This window comes from Phyllobates terribilis, unplaced genomic scaffold (genome assembly GCF_046119375.1).
Source record: "Phyllobates terribilis strain yellow unplaced genomic scaffold, ASM4611937v1 Scaffold_7__3_contigs__length_470593459, whole genome shotgun sequence".
Taxonomy (NCBI): domain Eukaryota; kingdom Metazoa; phylum Chordata; class Amphibia; order Anura; family Dendrobatidae; genus Phyllobates; species Phyllobates terribilis.
The window spans coordinates 143,817,539-143,839,634 of NW_027362767.1; the positions used below are offsets into that span (position 1 = coordinate 143,817,539).

Genomic DNA, 22,096 nt, shown 5'->3' on the forward strand with positions numbered 1-22,096 from the left:
TTCTAAAATGGCAGGTTTTTAGGGGCGTTCCCCGTAAGCATGGTTTTGTTGGGTATTCAAATATGCAGAAAGTCTCAGTGAACCGGGATTTGCAAATACCAAAGTGTAAAAAGGAAGTACAAGAGACGCACCGGCAACAGGGTCATAGACGACTAATCGCTAACCCGTCTCTTCCATTCTCACAAAAGATTGACTGTAGCAAAAATTGCTAAAATACTTAAGGCTGGACTCCATCAGACGCCTCGTAGAGACCATGCCTTGATAGGTTGTAGCTGTTTTGGTGTGATTTGTAGTCCCTACACAAGCAGATTGCTTTAATGGTGTGGCTGACCGTTGTATACTTACAGAACTATTTTCTAATTTCAGAGGAAAATGTCAGATGAATTTTGGAATATCTCATTGCCTTTTCCTTGACCCTATAGACGAGGGATGTCAAACTCAAATATACAGAAGGCCAAAATTAACGGCTTGGACAAAGTCGCAGGCCAACCTTAATATTTATTAAAAAAAAAAAAAAAAGTCTATATTGAGAAAGTTTTTCCTAATCAAATATAACCATTAACTTTTTTCATATGGAGACAAACTTAAAAGGGGTTATCCCACAAATAAAGTACATTGTAATTAATAGATCTTTGTCATAGAAAATATTAAAACTCTCCCTCTGAAATCCCTCTCACTCTTACCTCCTCCCCTATACCATTTGTCAAAGGAGCAAGAGCTCGCACTCTAAGGAGATGTCTCTATGCAAATGGCAGTACACACAAGAGGTGGCAAACTCAATTATCCAGGCTAATTACCAAATCAAATGGAGAGACATGGGTGATGAATAGACTCCTGAGAAAGTAGGAAACGTCTTGTTAAGGCTTCAAAGGGAATCTGTTACACTCCGCACAATAGCCAGTACGTTCCCAGCTGCATTAGGCAGACTCGTAGGTACCAAAATGAGATATGGAATATCAGAAGTTCTATAATTCTGAGGGCAGCACGGTGGCTTAGTGGTTAGCACTGGGGTCCTGGGTTCAAATCCCACCAAGGACAACATCTGCAATTAGCTTGTATGTTATCCCCGTGTTTGCATGGGTTTCCTCCGGGTTCTCCGGTTTCCTCCCACATTCCAAAGACATACTGATAGGGAATCTAGATTGTGAGCTCCAATGGGGACAGTGCCGAAAATGTCTGTAAAGCGCTGTGGAGTTAATGGCGCTATATAAGTGTATAAAATAAATAAAAATTGTGATGGGACACATTTTTAGCGGCAGGGTTAGCTAAGGAACAACATGCACATTTTTCTGTATCTGTGTACCCTCCAGGTGAGCTGTAACGCAAGAACACAGATAATGGACAGCAGTCAGGTCATGTGTGGTCACTAAGTAAAGGTAAAAATCACAATAAAAAATATGGCATCACTTGCTAACTTCTGCGATCAACGAGCGAGTAGTTATCACAGAAATTAGAAGTTTAATAAAACCATGAAGGGTGGAGACTAGCCCAAGTGAGGTCATCACAGGGGAGTGTGTGGGCAGGGCCCCCCTTCGGCATAAAAGATCAAGCTGAATATTGATCTATACTCATGCCGGGAGATACATATTTGTGTAAGCAGGGGTCCTGTTCCATAACGGCCAGAATTGGAGTGATTTCCTCCAGCTAAACTGAATTGTCTCTGCGATCGGTCTAGTAAGTTTCTTCTGTTAATCTCTTATTTTGTGTAACTGTATATTCTGTATTGTATTGTCCCCCTTTGGAAAATCTTTTGTATATTTTTCTCATAAACACTGCCTCCCTTTGGCTTAAATATAAAATGTAATAGCTCAGTTTCTTCTGCTCTGTAATTGTTCCTTCCCCTAAGCCATATTCTCTACCAGAAAGCAGGCATCCAATCAGGCCTGTATTGTATTTTGAAACTGATTGGTGGTGGCAGCGAATGATCTTAATTGGGTTATCGTGAAGCTGGCAGTGATCGTACGGGGGCCTATATACATATTCCATGTGTTGGAATTCGGAGGTGTGCACGCCATACGCTCACTGCTCGCTTGCCGATTACTCACTACGTAGTTATCGGGATTGTGTGTGTGCGCGAATCCCTGACAAATTGGTGGCAGTGGTGGGATATTGTATGATCCTGCTGGTGTCGTCCTAACAATCTTGGAATAGATTATTGGAATAATATGTTATGTAAGCAGTAAAAAGCATATGGCCCAATGGCCTAATTTAAAGATGTAATAAAGGATAACAAAACTTGAATAATACAGATAAAGTATGATGCCAACAAAAGTGCCCCCAAACACAGTATGATACCCCCACAGTACCCTACGCACACATGGTATGATTCCCCTACTGTACCCCTCCCTCAATCCCCCCCGACAGAAAATGGTGACCCCCACACAGCCCTCCATACGGTATAATGGGGGCCCCACATTTAAAAAAAAAAAAAACAACAAAACTCACCTCCGTCCGTTCCCCCGCTGCTCCGGTTACTTCATGGTATCTTCAGATCCTCTGCACCGGGATCGTTGTAATGAGGTCATCATGCCCGCTGCGCTGAGATGTCAGACACTGAGGGGGAATAATGGAAGAGGGAGCGTCAGCTGACACCTTTTCCTCCATTATTGCTTTCAACTGTATTGGCAGCTATGATAGTTGAAAGTGCGAGGCAGGGTGGGGGACCCGCAGGGTCGCAGGCCAAATATACTCACCCTGCAGGCAAAATTTGGCTCGCGGGCCAGAGATTGACATATTTGCCATAGACAGACATTTCATTCCTTATTGAAGCCAGAGTAAGACGCACCGAAAGAAAAGAAGTTTTCGCCAAGTCTTTTTGAGCGTTTTGGTATAGAGCAGATACTCTACAGTTCTCGGGGTCTTGGTAGAGCCAAGCCACAGGAAGTATGGGAATTTTCAAGATAGGGGGATATGGTTACCAAGTTTATGAATTGTACAAGTGCCAGGTCAGCAGGAGAGATGGAGGGAATCAAAGTGAGTGAAAACACATGACTAAGATATGAAGGATAGCGACCAAAAAAAAAAAAAAAGGTCCACCCCATGTCTCAATTTTGATGCAAAGAGGAAAAAAAAATGACTGGCACATCAAAGCTAGGGTGTACAGGTGCAAGCTAGGACAACTAGTCAATAAAACCTGCTTTTTACCTATTTTCTATGGCAGTAATGCAGTTCCTATTTTCTGGATTCAATGTTTTGCATTTCAGCGTGCAGATATTTTTTCTTAGTTCAATTCTGATGCAGTCAATGGCTTTACATTGTAGCTCAGCTAGTTACAATTATTTTCTGTTTAGAACAAAAAACAATTGGTGCATATAGGAACATTAAAATGAAACTTGACTTAAGCAAGGCCCAGAACACAATTTTTATTCAAGGGACCGTTAAGAATCTTCATTTTTATACAGGATGAGCTAGTAACATCATTGAGGTATGGTGGACAGAAACAAAGGTGATGGTCTATTGAATGAATATTCTCCATGTACCTCATGTCTCCTTGTCAATGGTGGAAGCAATTTTAGAGAATCAGCAGAACACAGCATTAAAAGGGCTGGACCAGCCGCTTATGTTTTTAAAACCACTCAGAAAAGGTGTAAAGCAGGGGTGTCAAACCGAAAACACACAGAGGGCCAAAATGTAGAACTTGAACAAAGTCACGGGCCAACCAGTATACAGTACTGTGGGCACCACATAGCCCTCCGTCCAGTACTGTGGGCACCACATAGCCCTCCGTCCAGTACTGTGGGCACCACATAGCCCTCCGTCCAGTACTGTGGGCACCACATAGCCCTCCGTCCAGTACTGTGGGCACCACATAGCCCTCCGTCCAGTACTGTGGGCACCACATAGGAGTTGTGGTCCTGGTGTCTCGGGCCATATAAAACCACCCTGAGGGCCAGATTTGGCCCACGGGCCAGAGTTTGACATGTATGGTGTAAAGTGATAACATAAGTCACTCACTTTCCAGATTCCCCATCACTTCTGCTTCTTAGGTCCTTAGACAGTCTGTGTTTTAGGATTCCTGCTCTACCTACACAGATGTGTGACCACTGCTGTCAATTGCTCACCACACCAGTGGTAAACACAACACCGCTGCAGCAGTCACATGTCTGACGACACGCAGCATGACTTAAGGAGACCTGTAATGCATTTGGACTGGAGAAGTTGGGAGCGAAAGACATCCGAATGTAGAAACAGCGAATCCCACAACCGGTCTGGTCGTCACCATAACAGCAAACAAACACCACACAAAACAAATACTACAACAGCCAGAAATAAAAAAGGAACATGACAGACAAAAGCTTGCAACAGTAACAGTGGCGGATTCTGCTCTGGAAGTCATCAGACCGCAAAAGTAAAACACACATAAGGGTGACTGACCACACCGCGAATACATTTTAAACTTAGAAAGTAGAAATCTTCACATCGTCCTCGGAAATACTCTTTGGTGACTCGGCCCATCATTCGGTAGTAGGTTATTACCGGTGACTGCGGGCAGTGCACTCAGCCGCGGTTGGTGTCTGGTAGCGGCCGGTGCTTTGATGCCTCTTTTCCAGGTGGAGCCGATATGATGGAACGGTATCTGCTCCAGATGTGACGACTCTGGGAATCAATGGGCTCTATACGATATTTCCCGGAGGAGACATCCATTCACTATTAATAGAGACAGATGCATTTAACTAGACTGGCTCAGAATCTGTGGTGATACACGCACAAAAGCAGGGCGGTGGATTCAGAGTGGTTAGAAATATACACACTCCTGCTTCAGTATAAAAACGGTAAGTATATATGCCGGTGATGCCTGACGTTAGCACTTTACTAAGTAGATTTGGTAGTATTAATTATTGTTCATGAGCCATTTAGTCTGGACTCAGTCCAGAGGTGTAAGGACTCCATTAGCAGGTTCGGGCGACTTATGTGCTGTGTATGGTGTCCTTGAGTTAAGCCTCTTTCACAAAGGCCAATAATGAGCGTTTATAAAAGAGTATATTTTCCAACTATTGGCCAATGTAATCATTCCACCAATCAACCATCAAAACTCTTGTCCGTCTGCTGATTGGTTCTTTTCCGCGGTCAGCATTGGCCATGCACAATATGCATTCAGATTGTATCAGCCATTGTGAGAGTGCCTTATACCAGTATCGATCAGTGAAAAATAGACGCCTCTGAAGTTTTGCCTGCGTCAGACATCTCAATGCCACTTCTTGTAAGCCGACAATCACCGATTGCTAATTTCTTATTCTTGTGCCAAGTAACAATGGAGAAGTCAAGTAATCCGTGTCTCATCACTTACTGCAAAGCTAGATAAAATCCTGGAGAGCGAAGCAAACACTTTTCTTTGCTTATTTTACTCCATTTTTTTTATTATTTTATCAGGCCTTGTACTCCACTCACATCCAAAGCTGCATTCATTTTGCTGCATGGTGGAAACCCAGATGACCGTCGTCTAGTTAGAAATGAACCAACTCTTTCACTATGGAGTGGAGAAAATGATTTAAAAAAAAAAAAAAAAAAAACACGACAGCTTTATATAACGGGTGAGTGTTACAGGAGCGACGGTAATCTGGTCTTGTTACATCATGTAAACTGTGTACGACATGGCAGCTTAGTGCAGGAACGTGCCGCAAATCCCATAGATGAAGGCCTGGCACAGAAAGGGCACCCCACAAGGATTCCTTTTTTGGGAGAATCTGGCATACAGTGGATTTTGTGCACATAAATGGTATTATTCCAACAAGCACCACGGGCGATCTGATAGATGACGGCGAGATTATCGCACAAGCATGTGTGACATTACAGTGCACAATCTAATGTGCAAGGGTGGCGGGTTGGAGACTTCGAGACTATTGTTCCCCAGTGTCCTACAAACTGCAGGCCCCTTCGTTACTCGTCACTGATGCGCTCGCCACAACATTTGCATGATGGAAACCTTTACAGATCTTCGCTTTATACACAACCCATGCTCTCGCTTTTTTAGTAACTTGCCTGTATATTTCAGTCTTCAGATCTGGCATTGTAATTGTGGACCAGAGAGATCAGTTTTAGGTCTATACAGAATATATTACACTCTCAATTTGACCCCAACGTATGCATGCTTGACATTGGTATACAAGATTACGTATGTGTAGTCTGTATATTAATATAGACATGCTGTATCCGTTCGTTGGAAAGCTGGCTGAAGTAATACTGCTCACAATTCTTCCAGACTCTGCAGTCATTTATTATTTGTAATATGGGATGAAGCTTCCATATTATCTCCACATTTCTTTTAATCTCCCTCACTGCCCTGGGAACCCCTCGGATGTGCAGCCCTTTACAGGTCCTAATCCTCCTACATATCTAGCGTCTCACTGGCGCGGGGCCCATCGGCTCCTCGCACCGACTCCATCAGCAAGAAGATACTCCGATTTCACAAATACTTGTGTCCAAATTTGGGAGTATTTCCATTGCGTTTGGAGAAATTCCAGACCCCTCCTCCTAAGCCGTTTTGTCATATTTTGGGAATTGATGGAGGTGGGGCTGGGCTTTGATGAGGAATACTCGCCTAGACTTTTACATGACCGTCATCAAACATGAATGTTCTATATTTAGTAAGTCTATCATCATTGAAGAAACTAGATTCTGTTAAAACGGACAACCAACGTAACCCTCATGACAACTCCTACAGAAGAAGAGGTCAATGAAAGTGCACTGTCAATGGCCAAGATTTTCCAGAAAAATACAAACAGTACCCCCCACCCCATACACACTAGATTGTTCTCGGCCAAATGATGGTTTGGATAATTGTTTATTCGTCAGCTATCTCGCCCAACTCCTCCATACACAGGAGGAGCACTCTTTTTTTTCTACGAGAGAGGTACGGCCAGACATATCTGACGGCGGCTTAACTTTAGGGAGTAGACGGATCGGTAGTCCAAAATCAGACATGCCGTATCCATATCTCCCCGTACAATCATTTGTCAGGATCTCCCTTACACATTTGACTGAGTCGAACGTGTCAAGATCAGCAGGTTTGGGCAGCAATGATCTAATGTTTTTCGGGGCTTTAAAGTGAATCTGTTGGCAGGAGATAGCGGCTTAAAGACAGAATTCTGGAATGTGTCACTTGTCAAAGTGTGTGCTGTTTACTAACTGAAGGATTTATCACTAAGAGATTAACATTGCCAGACTAGTCCAGCAACTAAGCAGCTCACTGTCTATGGACTTTGTATACAGGGAGCCCGGTGTTAGCTTTCTCAGCTCTGCTTCATTCTAAATGTAAAAGCTCTGGTTGTGTGAGAACGGCTGCACTCAGTAAACTAAGTGATACCTCGTTGGATTCAGGGTCTCTTTACCTACATCAGGCAGCTCTTAGATAAAAGGTAGCAAAAACCTGCTGACAGATTCCCTTTAAGGCTCCAGTATGGTGCCCCTAAGAGTAGTGTGCCCAGTCACAAGGTAAATGCATTAGGAAGGGTCTCTAGTACAGTTAAATCACCGGTAAATCCTTCCTCCAGAATAACAGGATCCCAGAAGTGTTAAGTAAAGTAAATTACCTCCAATTCTCCTGTCAGTTTATATCATGGTTCCATTGTCTGCCATGTCCTCCCTGCCCTCAGGACAAGATCCAGCATGGAATTGTTATAGTCTCCAGATGGATTATAGACCCTTATCCAATGTTACACTAAGCAGGGGGTGGGACAAGTGGTAGAAACCCATCTAGGAAGATGCAGACAAAAGGCCCTGTCACAAAGCAAGTAATCAGCATAGAAGCAGTCATAAGAGCTCGCTTTCATCACAATTGACGAATGATCAATTGGTAGATCACCAGATTTTACTCTATACTTAAGGCCCCCATGCAGATTAGATGGCTGTTGGTGAAATGCTACTTTGGCCGATTGTTTTGGCCAACAGCCATCTCAGTCGAATTTCCCATATACAAAAGTTCTTGTTTGGCTGAACGCTCCTGTGTTCTCAACGAGAAAGCCAGCAGCTTTACACAATACGAGCGTAAATCCAAATTTGGACATGCCTGATCGACATTTTCCCCAACAATCATTCTGTCGGTGCCCCCATACACATTAGGCTATTGGCTAATGTGTTTGGGAGCCTTTACGGTATATGTACAAAGCAAAATATATACTTAATGGATGTTACTAAACCTTTTGCCATCCTGAATTACATCATGATGAAGAGGGTCCTGTTTCTGACTTTTAGTGACCATAAACATTAGGTGAATGCCCCCCTGATGCCGATAATGAAACCAAGCGTGGAGGAAGTTGGGGAGATTTGCCATCAACTGAGCCACCATTTGGCTGACAGCTACCTAAGCCACCTTACACCCTTTATTTTTCTCAATTATATAGCGCCAATCATTTCTGAATTGCTTTGCACACATCACTGTTGTCTTTAAAGCTCACAGTCTAAATTCCCTATCAGTATGACATTGGAACGGTGAATAACCCGGAGAGAAGCCTCACAAACACGAGAACATATCAAATCCTTGCAGATGTTGTACTTGGTGGGATTGGAACTCAGGACCCCAACGCTGCAAAGCTACAGTGCTAACCACTGAGCCACCGTGCCTCATCTTGTATAGTATTGTGGATCCTTCTATCTATAATTGTATGGCAGACAATTCCCAATGTTCTCCACCTGGAATCCATTGTGTGAACATAATAGAAAAGTATTCTGACAAGCTCCGCAAACAATCCGCCCTCGCCCCACGGCAGGCTCGGAACGGAACAATTAAGACAATAGGTTGAGCCTGTGATATTTGCATTACATGATGAGCAAGGGTGTGAGAGACATATGAGGTCACCCCACCGATCGCAACATGTCTCGTCTTATCGGCGAGTAGCACAGCCAACATGAAAGTGGTGACAGCTATGATCCCCGCTAATCTCCCAACACTTCACCTAGCTAACGATTTTTTAATGTGATCACCACGGTCCAGCTGTAATAAGAGAGAAAGATGATTATCCGTGTTAGTTTCCATGATCTCAGGGAGTTTTCCATCCAGAGGAGGAGTCCCCAAGCACAAACATAGGTAGACAACATGCTTTACAAACAAATTATCAGATTTCCACATTAGTGTGTGAGATAGATATATATATATATATATATATATATATAATCTCCAATGGACTCTCTGATTATAATGGGGTCCTTTGAGTTTCCATCAAGTTTCTGTTCAAAATTGGGCGGGGTGCTGCACTGACTCATCCGACATTTTTTGACAGTACCTGCAATGCACACATAATAATGATAATAATCTTTTTATTTATATAGCACCAACATATTCCGATTCGCTTTACAATTCAGACAATTCCCATACATTATTGGCACTGTCCCCATTGGGGCTCACAATCTACATTCCCTATCAGTATGTCTATGGAGTGTGGGAGGAAACCCACGGGGAGAACATACAAACTCCTTGCAGATGTTGTCCTTGGTGGGATTTGAACCCAGGACCCCAGCGCTGCAAGGCTGCAGTGCTAACCACTGAGCCACCGCGCTGCTCTGAACACAACTATGGTTTGGAAACTCAGTCCTCCCACCACTGGGAGTGCTGTTCTGCTGGAGGTCTTTTTAGAATAGTAGCTAAAACTTTGAATCATTAATAGCCCCAAATCAAATTACTTATTTTGGTTATTGATGGTTAAACAAAATATAATGGTGGGCAGGAACCGCATAGAAAAACCCATGTGGTTTACGGTTACTCTACAAGTACCTAGTAAGAACATGGTTTTTCCGTACACTGCCCCACAATTGGTGGGGGGAACCTGTATGTTATGGCTCAAATAGGCCTCAGATTTTATAGTTGCCTTGTAAGAAACGTTACCCGAGCCAAGAGTTAATAACAGCCTCCTATTTATTGCCCTGTATAAAATAAATGACAGCATTTATGAGTCAATTAAACTTAAGAAGAGGCCATGGCTTGTGTCCCTCGAAGTCACGGCATTTATTAGCCAGGATCAAGCGGTCCCCCAGACTGCCGTTCCCATCCACACACACCCACATACATCAGTCGTCTTCCAGCGCCACCGTAACAATGGTTCTCGCCTGTGGGCATCCTAGACACTATGAAAGGGGTTCGGTGAGCTAGATGCGCTGGGGCTGTCAGAGGTTTTATCCTCCCATCATTGTGATGAAGGGACAATAATCCTCATCGGGAAAAGCATTTGAATGTAAGGACTGTATGTCTACAGACGCTGTACACCATGGCAGGTCCAGACATACACAGGAGGCCAGGCCTAACTATTCACCTGGACTGAAAAATTACTCCTAGTGTATCTCACATGGTGGGCTTAGATACACTGGCCCAGAAGACAGTATCACACAGACTTAAATCCAATCAATTCATAGACCGTATTACACATGATGGAGTTAGATACAGCCCCCAATAGATAAGGGGATCGCATACATGGCTCAGCAGACAGTAGCTATTGATGCGAAAACAAAACGTTTCAGCCCTTCCCGGGCTTTTATCAATTGTGACAATTGATAAAAGCCCGGGAAGAGCTGAAACCTTTTGTTGCTACCCTACATGTGGAATAAATGAGTGAATTCTCTACACGCGAGTGTCAGGACCTGCTTTTTTCGTTTGGATACTAACCCTCCACGTGCACCACATCGCAATTACGGAGTGCCGACTACAGTACATTGTTTCTCAGCAGCTATTGATAGCCTTGAATACAGCGGCTTAGCAGATATGTCCCAATATATGCCAATATGTACCTAGCAGACAGTATAACACCTGATAGGCTTAGACACAGCGGCTCAGTGTAATATCTGGTGACATTTTCTCTTCTTAGTTTTCGCTTTTTCTGGGCTGGAGGCGCCTCACTACTATTCAGACAATCCCAGGACAGAGCTGGCAGCTGTAGTGCCAAGTCGACATTTTTCCACCCGTACCTCAGCCCTGGACTGAGCCGGTGCCCAGGGCATCCAGCTTTCCTCAGACAGAGCAGGGAGCGGCCTCCCAGAAAGGCTCCCTCTTATTATCATGTATTTGTGGTCACATTTTCTCTTCCAGCAGCGACGTAGAGAGTCTGAAAGGGTCTTTATTCTGGCCGTGATGGTAAACAGGCCGCGATTCGGAGGCCTCGGCCCTGAATGAGTCTATTGTTCGCTCCTTACACAGGTTATTTATGGAGATTTGTTTTATACAGAACAATAAGACTCGTGATGAATTATTGCTTCTGAGAAATGATCTAGAGATAGTCGCTCTCACCCGTAGATACACGGCCTTATTATCCCAGCCCACATCCATCATGGGATCACGAGATGATGTTTAACTGCCTATGCAGGGGGGGGGGGACAACCTACCTAGACCTCCACACTGACCCCTAAAACTATCCTTACATCTGACATTATTATGTAGTGTGGTGTGACATGACTGCCCAGTACACGGGCGATAGTTATGACGTGAAAACCCTGATGTATTTCAGACCCCAAAGAATTACAGAAAGAACAATGGCGCTGTCCTATAACTTATACCCGCCAGTACAGAAGCTGGAATGAAACGTTGCACTGCGCCGTCTTTATATAAGGGGAAATGAGACATCACAGGATTGCTGTGTCTAACTAGAGACACATTTGATTTCCAGACCGTAGTCCGGTCACAATCGGGCATCATTATCTTCCTATAAACATACGCGAGGCAGTTTCTTGGATCGCGCTCTGATGTTATCCCAGCGGGGTCTTCAAATTATATTTCAATAAGCAAATTTCACTTACAGTTTATTTTTCATAGCTGCTGGGGGGTGAATTATGAGCCTGTCTTTATAGTTTTGCTGTATATATTATATATGGGCCGTGCACTATGCAGCCGCCTAGAAGTCTATCTATGTAGCATGACACATTATTATCACAATATGCGGCTACACAATGCTGTATACTGAGAAACCTGTCTCTATCATGCTTTATTAAAGCTATGCAAATGCTATAGCATCCTCTGAATGACAGTCGCCATAAGCATTTAAAGGCTATGTACATCTTTAACATATTTTAACCTATGTTAGTGGTTACTATTAGTTTATACAATTGCACTAAGGTTAAGTCTGTAATCTTGATTTCATTTTAGACGCCCTGATATGCAGTTTGCAGCCGGCTGCAAAGTTCAGATTTTCCCTCCCAGTAATATAGTCTGGATGGGACTTGTGGGTCTCCGAGTAAAATATGTTCAGTGCACTCTGTGTTTCCCCTTCTACTAAGCTGCTGAATGTGAGCAATATTTGTATACAGATCTCCGTTGTCTTCAGTAGCTTCTTTCCTGAACTTATCACCTTTCCATGTGTTTTCCTCCTCATCTGCAGACTTTTCTCCGCCCTCCCTGAGACTGTAAATGCTCTGTCCACACTGGAGATCTGTTTAGAACTCTTACCTGCTGCAATGCCTAACACTAAGAGAAGGGAGGAGGAGCAGAATAGAGCTATCAGAAGTGATTTGTAACATTTCTCCAGATCGATAATGGAGTTACAGATGTTCTGCAGAAGATAAATGGTAGAACATCTTTAAGGAAGACTATTTAGATCGTCATAAGATCAAAGATGTTTATGGAAATTAGTGGCCATCAGGCAACAAATTTGCATGCCATTTCTTGTGCTGTCCTTTTCTCTATTATGTTGCCAAAACACAGGACCGGTCAACGAAAACAAAAATGGTACGGCTTACTGTAAAGTCTCCATACATTGGCCTAAACATTAGTGATGGCAAAATTCACTTTGGTAGGATGGGCTTAATATCTGATATGAATGGGGCTCCCGACATTACCTTGACAGATGATGTTTGGGAGAAGAAGGATCGGGCATGCTTACGTTTCCAGGGGTAATAACCCAGAGGTGTCTGGAAACAACTAAAGCTGCCCCCATACATATCAGAACAACTTTGGCCAAAGCCGCCAATAATGGTGTGTTTGGCTCACAGTCGGGAAAAAAAACAAAAATCTGGCAGCACAAGGAGTTGAATACAGCCTAAAGCTAACCAAACATTAAATTAATGTAAGCCGAATCCACCAGCCCGTCTGATTTTCTCCCAGCTGCTGATTTTGAGGAAAGAAGTGTCAGGCATGTTTAATTTCAGCATGCTCAATCCTTTTGTTCTCAGGATAGATCTGCTGCTGCCAAATGCATCTGGCAGCGACTTACTCCACTTTCCCCATTCACAACACATGCACACATATCTTAGCACGGTATGTGGGATTGGAAGGAATAGCCAAAAATATATGGCCTGCTTTAGAGACCACCCAGAGCATCTCGAAATCAGTCAAAGAAAACAAATACTACAACAACTACCTGGAGAATGCTTCATTTTTTCATCTGAAAGCGTGCGTGCGTAACACACCTGTACACACTATCACCACCCAGCGTGTACGTCACCCCAGGCCAGGACTTTTTTAACTCTTTATAAATCCCATTTGTGCAGAAGGCTGCACTAAGTCTGCAGAGGAATTGACTGGTTCTGGAGGAAGGAGTGCATGTCCTTGGATTCCTATACATAAATCTAGAGAATTCTGATCTGTTGTGAAACTGAGAACGATGTTCTCTGTCTAAGATGAGTGGGGCATGGGTACGGGGCTGCTCGACACCACCTTTGCTTAAAATTACGCAAGCTTTTAATAGGCAAAAACACTCATTCCTGATCATACCGTGTAAACTTGCAACAAAGCGCCTGTTCTTCAGCTGATCAGATAATTTATGCTGTTAGAAATATTGTTGGCAGAATATTGTCCCGTGTAAACAGGGAAAGTATTAACTATCGTTCTGTGTCACCTGGCCATCAAATGAGCGACAATTGTCTTGTACATAGCCGATCGGCACTTGTTAATAAGCGGAAATCAGAATTTAAACAAGCCAATTATCGGCAAATGAGCATTTGTTCTTGTCCTCAATTATCGGCCTAGGTGATCAGACTAACTATGCTAGCATAAAAATCATCATTATTGGTAGCACATCCCCCTTCGTGTAAACTGGAAATGTGCTGCCGACAACATGATGCTATATGGGGACAGAACCATCATATTAACAATAATTGTGTTACAATCCGTTTTCATCGGCCCATTTTCAAGGGAACCCGTCATGTTGCACAAACCAGAGGAACCAGGAGCCTGACTGCACGATTGCATACAGTTATGCCTTACTTTCTGGCGTCTCACATAGTTTGAAGAGCTGGTGTGTACCATAAGGAGATGTGACGCTCGCAGCCCTACCCTCGGAAGATGGGGGGAGTACTCGGAGCCGGGTCAGATGTTGGGGGAAGCAGTCGTGGCCTGGACCCGTTCCGTGCCCAGGGCCGTCACATTTAAAAAAGGGTGTAATGGGCTATCCGGGTTGAGTGGCTGATCTCGACTACGCCACCTGTGGTACCTGGTGAAGGCCACCAGCGCTGCAGCAGTCCTCTGAGGCGGGATTATGTGGCAGCCAAAGTTGTTACTACTCCCCACAGGCAGAGCAGGGCCTCAGGGCAGAGAGACATGATGGAGGGGGTTGTAGTCTAGGAGGTCTCGTGCTGCGTAATGCGGTGTAGTGCAGAATAAAGAGTCCGGAGGCCATAGGGGTTGACTTCCAGGGTTTTTACTCATGGTGGAGAGTACAGCTGCTCCCTGCTCCTCGCGGAGTTCTGCGGTCACCAGGAATGGGGGTCCAACAACCTCCGAGTAAGTCAAGAGTTCAATCAGGACCCCGCACCAGAGTGTTCCTAGACTTCAGACCGAGTCCTTTCCTGTCTGTGTGTGTGTAGATAGGCCGGGTCTCCCTCTGAACTTCACTCAGAAAATGGGTACGGGTGGCAGCTCCGCTCCTTCCGTTACCCGGTGGGATCCTCTGGGCCTACCGGGCTTCCCTGACCGGGACGTAGAGTAGCAAGGTCAGGTGTCGGGGGCCGGTACCCCTCTTGCAGCCGGAATCCCTCTGAATAGATCAGGTAGGCGAGGACAGGTGGCGTATACCGCTCCGTCTGCATCCCCCCAGGATCCATTTGCAGTGGAGTTACACTCCTAAGCTCCGGGCCTTCTTGGTCATGGTCCTTGACCGGGCTGAGACATACATCGTCTGCAGCCTGCCCCTCGACCCAAGGCCAGGGTACGAGGGCCGTGCCTCCATCCTCTGCAGGTCCACACAGGATCCACGCTCAGGGAGGAAGGTCACGATAGAGAACAGTCAAAGAACAAGCCCAAAAACCAAAATGGCTGTGGATTAAATATGAAATATTAAAGCGTCACTAAAATGCGAGTCCTCCACCCTCACCCACTAATTGGTTCCCCCTAACTCTTGGTTCCCCAGTCTCCCAACTTCCAGTAGGGGCAGCACCTAGTGCCTTCTAGCCCCCTCTGGTGGGAGAAGTGTGGTGTTGGATGTGGAGGTAGGGTCCTGACCATCACACTGTTCTTACCTCAGAGGAGGAACACTACACTCCATTACAGAAGTACAGCATCCCTGTGGCGGTCAAACCCTCAGGGGCGCCACAGAGAGACCTGTCAATCACCTGGAGCGGGGCACGGAAGAGCCAGACGGGGACCACCTCGGACTCATTTAGTCTCTCACTATGGTTTATGGCTAGCTTTTCAAACTGTCTTGTTTTGTAAGTAGCCCATCAGCGGGGCACACAAGAGCCAGACGGGGACCACATCGGACTCATTTAGTCTCACTATGGTTCATGGCGGACTCTTCAAACTATGTTTTCTAAGAAACACAGGAGCTTTTTAAAGTAAAAGATTTATTTTATTTAATGGCCTTTGGCTTGATCTTGAGCCATGGCGACTTGATGGATGAACTCTCTGTTGGAAGATCAAACTTGTGCAAGTTTAGATAACTATTCTCCGCCGTTGTATTGATTGTATCAAGCCTCAGGTTGCTGGTCTTCCTATTCACCTTGTTCCTTCTATTCTTCCGACCACGATGTCCTTCTCCAGTGATTGCCCTCTTCGATACCTGGATGCAATTGCCCTTTGTTTGAGCAGCCTAAATTGATTGACAGGTTCCCTCTAACAGACCAGTATATGACCACGTTCTACTTGTATATGGTCAACCACAGCTCATTAACGGGCTGGGACCAACCTATCTAAATTGACTCCAAGTCTACCTCCTTCTAACACACAATTCAGCTTTAGACTTTACATAGGATTGTATTAACGAAGCTTAATTTAGACATTTTCTTGTTGTACAGAGCAGCACGAAAAAAAAAAAAAAACACCATGAAAAATTATTTACTTTTTTTAATTTCCAGAAAAAGTATATGTGATAAAGCAACGTAAAAATCTGCCTAAAGCCTGTTACTTTTGAAAAGAAAGACACCAACCGCCAAAGTATCACAAACCAGAACTTAAAAAAAAAAAAAAAGTTTGGTAAAACACAGTGAAAAATTAAGCAACACTTAGGTTCAAGCCAAGACAAAAATCACCAAATGGCAAAATATATATATAAAAAAAATCAAGTGATCAACCATCTGAGCCTAAACATTGTTTGATTGATCATATTTTTATCTTTTTAAAGTTAGTAGAAACTCAGGAAAGAAGAGAATGTTAAGGAAAATGAAGCCTGAGCCTGCCACACCCTCGGTATACTGGATTGTGTGGCTCTCCGATTGTAATTTCCTACTGTGGGTAAATGGCACTGCTGTGGAAACACAGGAAATAAATGATCATCCAGGGACAAGTCTGGAAAACGTGCAGAGAGGTTTTTCCTTGTGCGAGCACATGACTGTCTATTTTATCAGGAAATTAAATATAAACCAACGGCCCGGAAACTACTGTAGAAAATCTGGAATGTAGATAAATAGACCATAGAACGACCTCGACTTTCCATAGAATTGATAGGAGGACCAGATAACACTGACATAGACTGGTCAGCAGGAGATTCCAGCCCTGAAAAGCAAATTGTACAAAGAAAACAGAATTCCTGCGGTGATTGCGCAAGTCGTCTCAGCACGCCTGTCCTTCCTAGCTGACTGATGACCTCATTTATTACAGGCAAGAGTAAAGGTGCTCCTACACCTTACACAGCTATCCGCAGACACCCATCTCTCCCAACGCCACCATGCACACAGAGTAATCCACTGCCAGACTCCTCTGGCGGTGGCCTATCTTCCCAGAGAATACAAGGATCTGGAGTTGGAATTCAACACGCCCAATGTTTCTCTTCCCAAGCATCATCTGTCATGGGAGATGCTGGAGGCCATCATATAACATTAGATGGTTGGCTAGTACCAACGAAATCCATGACGTTGACCGACTTTAATCTGTATGGGGAACCTAACGCCAGACATTTGTTAATTAGACAGCTATTTTTCCCAGCCCTTAATATACACATGCATGCTCGGCTTAGCTGAGCACGCATGTGTGCACAGCAGGAGGCTGGGACACCTCTAGTAGAAGATTTGCCAATGAGAAAGAGTCACGAGGCCCCCATAAACCTTAATATGGCCAGGTAAAGAGGGTCCAGACTGGCATTGATGGTGCTCTTATGAACCGCACCCCATTCAAGTATCATCAGGGGGCTTGACCACCTATTGTCTAACACAGAGAGTAAAAGGGTCAGCTAATTACAAAGTGCTTGTATCACGTTGGAGAACATCTGTTGGCCATACTGATGGTCCACAATTATTGGATCAGCTATGTTTCACTTATTCTGTGTGTGATTGGACCGAACTACACCAGAATGTATGATGACCAACCGTGCAAACCCCCACCTACCAACGATTGAAGGGGCTATGGAATTTTGTTTGTACTTCGATCTTATGAATAATCCATTGATATTTTTTTTTCATGCTCCCTACACCTTGATCTTTACTTTTTCTTAAGGGGCCATTTTACTAAGCATCCTGAGCAGCAGAACAACTGCCCTGGTCTATTAGGATTCCCTATAAGTCATCACCAGGGCGGCTCTCCTGACAAGACATAGATATAATGCGATTTTTTGGTTGACAGATGGCGTGCGCTATCTCGTGACCACGTCTCCATGTAAGTAATACAAATGGATGTCACATTACAGCTGATGAAGCTCATATTAAAGGGCTATGCTCCACCACATGGCTTCAGATTTCCCTACCCCCTTCCTAATTATTCATTGACCTGAATGTATAAAGTGGGACATCCTGTCCAATATCAAAGAGGAGGGGGAGCTGGTTAACTGCTCCACACTCACATTCCCAAAATACCTCCTCCAACCCAAAACTATGTCCACACGCTCACAAGCCATACGGATAGTCCTGAGCATATTCAGTCCTCCTGTAGAGAAATCTCATTGAAATAGACAGGCATATGTCCAGAAGCCACCATACAGGGATAGAGAACATCAGTTGATTGCAAGCTCTTGGGGGCAGCACTATTATACAATACACAAGCCATGACAGTCACGAAACTACAGAGAAATTTACAAGGTGCAAAGACTAGAAACATAGATAATAGGACTTTGATCTGTCCCAACACACGTAATATAGGTATAATCGAGCATGATGCAAGTCCGGGCATGAGGGTTTAAAAAGTGCATGTACTACAGACATGCTGGAACTTATAGTCCTACAGCGTCCGAACAGACCAACGCTGTACAGAGAGTATGGAAGGAGAGGCAAGAGCTTACCTTATTGTAGTGCAGGCAGCAGGAAACAAAACTGGAATGAGCTTCTGTCTCTAGATCTCTACTTTCTCAGCCCTGCCCCAGAAAAGAAAAAAAAAACAGCAAGTATGATGTCAGCCCTAATCAAGAAAAAAGGGTGTGTAGAGGGCGTAATCTCATCAGGGCAAAAATTCCTACTTGTCTATTCAATGTAGCAACGGCTCGGCTTCATTCATAGATCAGAGGATTTAGGATTTATTCTTTTTCAGAATTATTCATTCGAACTGATTGAAATGGATCAACAAAAAAAGCTGCAAGTTCAAACTTGAGAGTAATTAAAATCTCTTTTAGTTTGCAATTTTTTAAGTATAGGAAGACGAGTAGCAAAATGGAAGGAGAATCTACTGACTTCATATTAACATCCGTGATCACGCAAAGATTACTGGGTCATATGGTATAGACATGTTATAAAAATAATTATCATAATGTCCCTCTCACAATGTCTCAAGGTGGAGCACAGATTTCATATTCCTCAGGATAGGAATATAACCGCTATAATACTGCCTCCATTGTAAAAGAATGTAACTACTATAATACTGCCTCCATTGTAAAAGAATGTAACTACTATAATACTGCCCCCTATGTACAAGAATATAACTACTATAATACTGCTCCTATGTACAAGAATATATCTACTATAATACTGCCCCCTATGTACAAGAATATAACTATTATAATACTGCCCCTATGTACAAGACTATGACTACTATAATACTGCTCCTATGTACAAGAATATAACTACTATAATACTGCTCCTATGTACAAGAATATAACTACTATAATACTGCCCCCTATGTGCAAGAATATAACTACTATAATACTGCCCCCTGTGTACAAGAATATAACTACTATAATACTGCCCCCTATGTGCAAGAATATAACTACTATAATACTGCCCCTATATACAAGAATGTAACTACTATAATACTGCCCCCTATGTGCAAGAATATAACTACTATAATACTGCCCCCTATGTGCAAGAATATAACTACAATAATACTGCCCCTATGTACAAGAATATAACTACTATAATACTGCCCCCTATGTATAAGAATATAACTACTATAATACTGCCCCCTATGTACAAGAATATAACTACTATAATACTGCCCCTATGTACAAGAATATAACTACTATAATACTGCTCCTATGTACAAGAATATAACTACTATAATACTGCCCCCTATGTACAAGAATATAACTACTATAATACTGCCCCCTATGTATAAGAATATAACTACTATAATACTGCCCCTATGTACAAGAATATAACTACTATAATACTGCCCCCTATGAACAAGAATGTAACTATTATAATACTGCCCCTATGTACAAGAATATAACTACTATAACACTGCCCCCAAGCTGTGAGGTTGTGTTTTGAAGCTCTCCTCATGTCTGGAGCAAGCCCAAGGCGGGGCCCCCCTGGGCCAGGAAGCTCCCCAGGCAAGGCCCAGGCTTCTCGGCCTACACTGGGACAAGACTCTCAGGCTACTTCCAATGGGAATAATACACCCAGAGTCACTGTGAGACCTGTGACTGCAGCACAAAGCTCCAGCAAGAAAGAAGAGGAAAAATAATCTGTGTGTAAAGTTTTGTGAGGAAAACCAGCTCCAAGTGCAGCAAAGTAGCCAGAAGTGAGTAAAGAAATGCAGTGTGGCGCCCCTGAGGGTTCGACTGCCACAGGGATGCTGCACTTCTCTAATGGAGTGTAGTGTTCCTCCTCTGAGGTAAGGCCAGTGTGATGGTTGTGACCTAACCTTTTGCATCCAACACCACACTTCTCCACCAGAGGGAGCTAGTATGCACTAGGTGCTGCTCCCCTGGTTACAGGGAGACTGGGGAACACAAAGTGGTAGGAACCAGTTAGTGGGTGTGGGTGGAGGACTTACAAGTTAGTTACACCATTGAATTCATATTTAATGTAAAGCCATCTTTGATCTTGGTTCTTCTGGTCCTTTGTCTAGCCCTGGCTAGTCTTCTGGCAGTCTTTCTGTCAAGTGTCCTAGTGGTCGTACTGTGCTGTCAAAATACTGTGTGTAATGTGACCTCCCTCCGGGAGCGCAGATCCTGTGTGGGCCTGCACCGGTAAGGGACACAGCCCTCGTACCCTGGCCTTGGGAAGAGAGGTAGGTTGCAGACAAGGAATGTCTCAACCCGGCCGAGGACCAGGATCAAGAAGGCCCCGGGAGCTTTAGAGTGTGGCTCCCCAGCAAATGGGTCCTGGGGAGGATGCAGACGGAGCGGAGTACGCCACCTGTCCTCGCCTACCTGATCTATTCAGAGGGATTCCGGCTGCAAGAGGGGTACCGACACCCGACCTTGTACTCTATGTCCTGGACGGGAAAGCCCGGTTAGGCCCTGATGATCCCACCGGGCATCGGATGGAGAGGAATTGCCACCCGTGCCTTAGTCCTGAGAGGAGCTCAGAGGGAGATCTTGCCTATCTACACACGCACAGACGGGAAAGGGTGAAGTTTGTAGTGCAGGAACACTCTGGTGTAGGGTCGCTACCCAACACTGGACTTCCTCGGAGGTAGTCGGACCCCTGTCCCTGGTGGCCGCAGGACTCCGCGGGGAGCAGGAAGTCGCCTTCCCGCTGACATCTCTAAGTGAGTAAAGCCTTGGAAGTTCACCCCTATGGCCTCCGGACTGTTCATTACGCACCATACCATGCGACGCGGTGCCCGTACTCCCCGCACTGCTACCCCCTCTCTTTCCTGTTTGCCTGCCCTGAGGCCTTGCTCCGCCTGTGGGGAGCAGTGAGAACTTTAGCCGCCATGACACCGGGCCTCAGCGGACTGTAGCAGCGCTGGTGACCCTTCACCAGGCACCACAGGTGGCGTAGTCGTTAAAATAAGCCACTCAACCCGGACAAGCCCACACCATCTCTTTCTAATGTGACGGCCCTGAGCACGGGTCGGGCCCAGGCCACGGCTGCATCCCATCTCTCCATCACAGGGCCCGACACCGAGTCCCCCAACACCCAGGGTAAAACACGAGCTTCTCTGAGTAGAGGCGTCACAGCAGCAAAGTGTGAAGCGTTGTACTCCACCCAGTGGACTTCCAGTCAGTGTACAGCCCCAGCTGGCAGCTCAGCCGCCATCACCATCAGTTGTGCAGCTCAACTCTCCAGTCAGTGCACAGCCCCAGCCGGCTGCTCAGCCGCCATCACCATCAGGTGTGTAGCTCAGCTCTCCAGTCAGTGCACAGCCCCAGCCGGCAGCTGAGCCGCCATCACCATCAGGTGTGCAGCTCAGCTCTCAAGTCAGTGCACAGCCCCAGCCGGCAGCTCAGCCGCCATCACCATCAGGTGTGCAGCTCAGCTCTCCAGTCAGTGGACAGCCCCAGCCGGCAGCTCAGCCTCTATCACCATCAGGTGTGCAGCTCAGCTCTCCAGTCCGCAGACAGAGATGGACGTCTCTGGAGAAACAAACCCTCCAGAAAAATCTCCAACAGCAGCATGTGGTGTCCGGCATGGCGAATTCAGGCCGCACGAGGTCGCAGTC

The 22,096-nt window shown here is 44.9% G+C and overlaps 1 protein-coding gene across 1 annotated transcript in view; it reads right to left on the reverse strand.

The window, feature by feature from the left end:
- Nucleotides 1-18,696, reverse strand: part of TAGLN2 (transgelin 2) — a 30,140-nt gene extending 11,444 nt beyond the window's left edge. Inside the window, exon 1 of the mRNA XM_073639361.1 lies at nucleotides 18,552-18,696. The gene's annotated coding sequence lies outside the window, so the exon portion shown is untranslated. The remainder of the gene's footprint in view (nucleotides 1-18,551) is intronic.
- Between the last annotated feature and the right edge of the window lie 3,400 nt (nucleotides 18,697-22,096).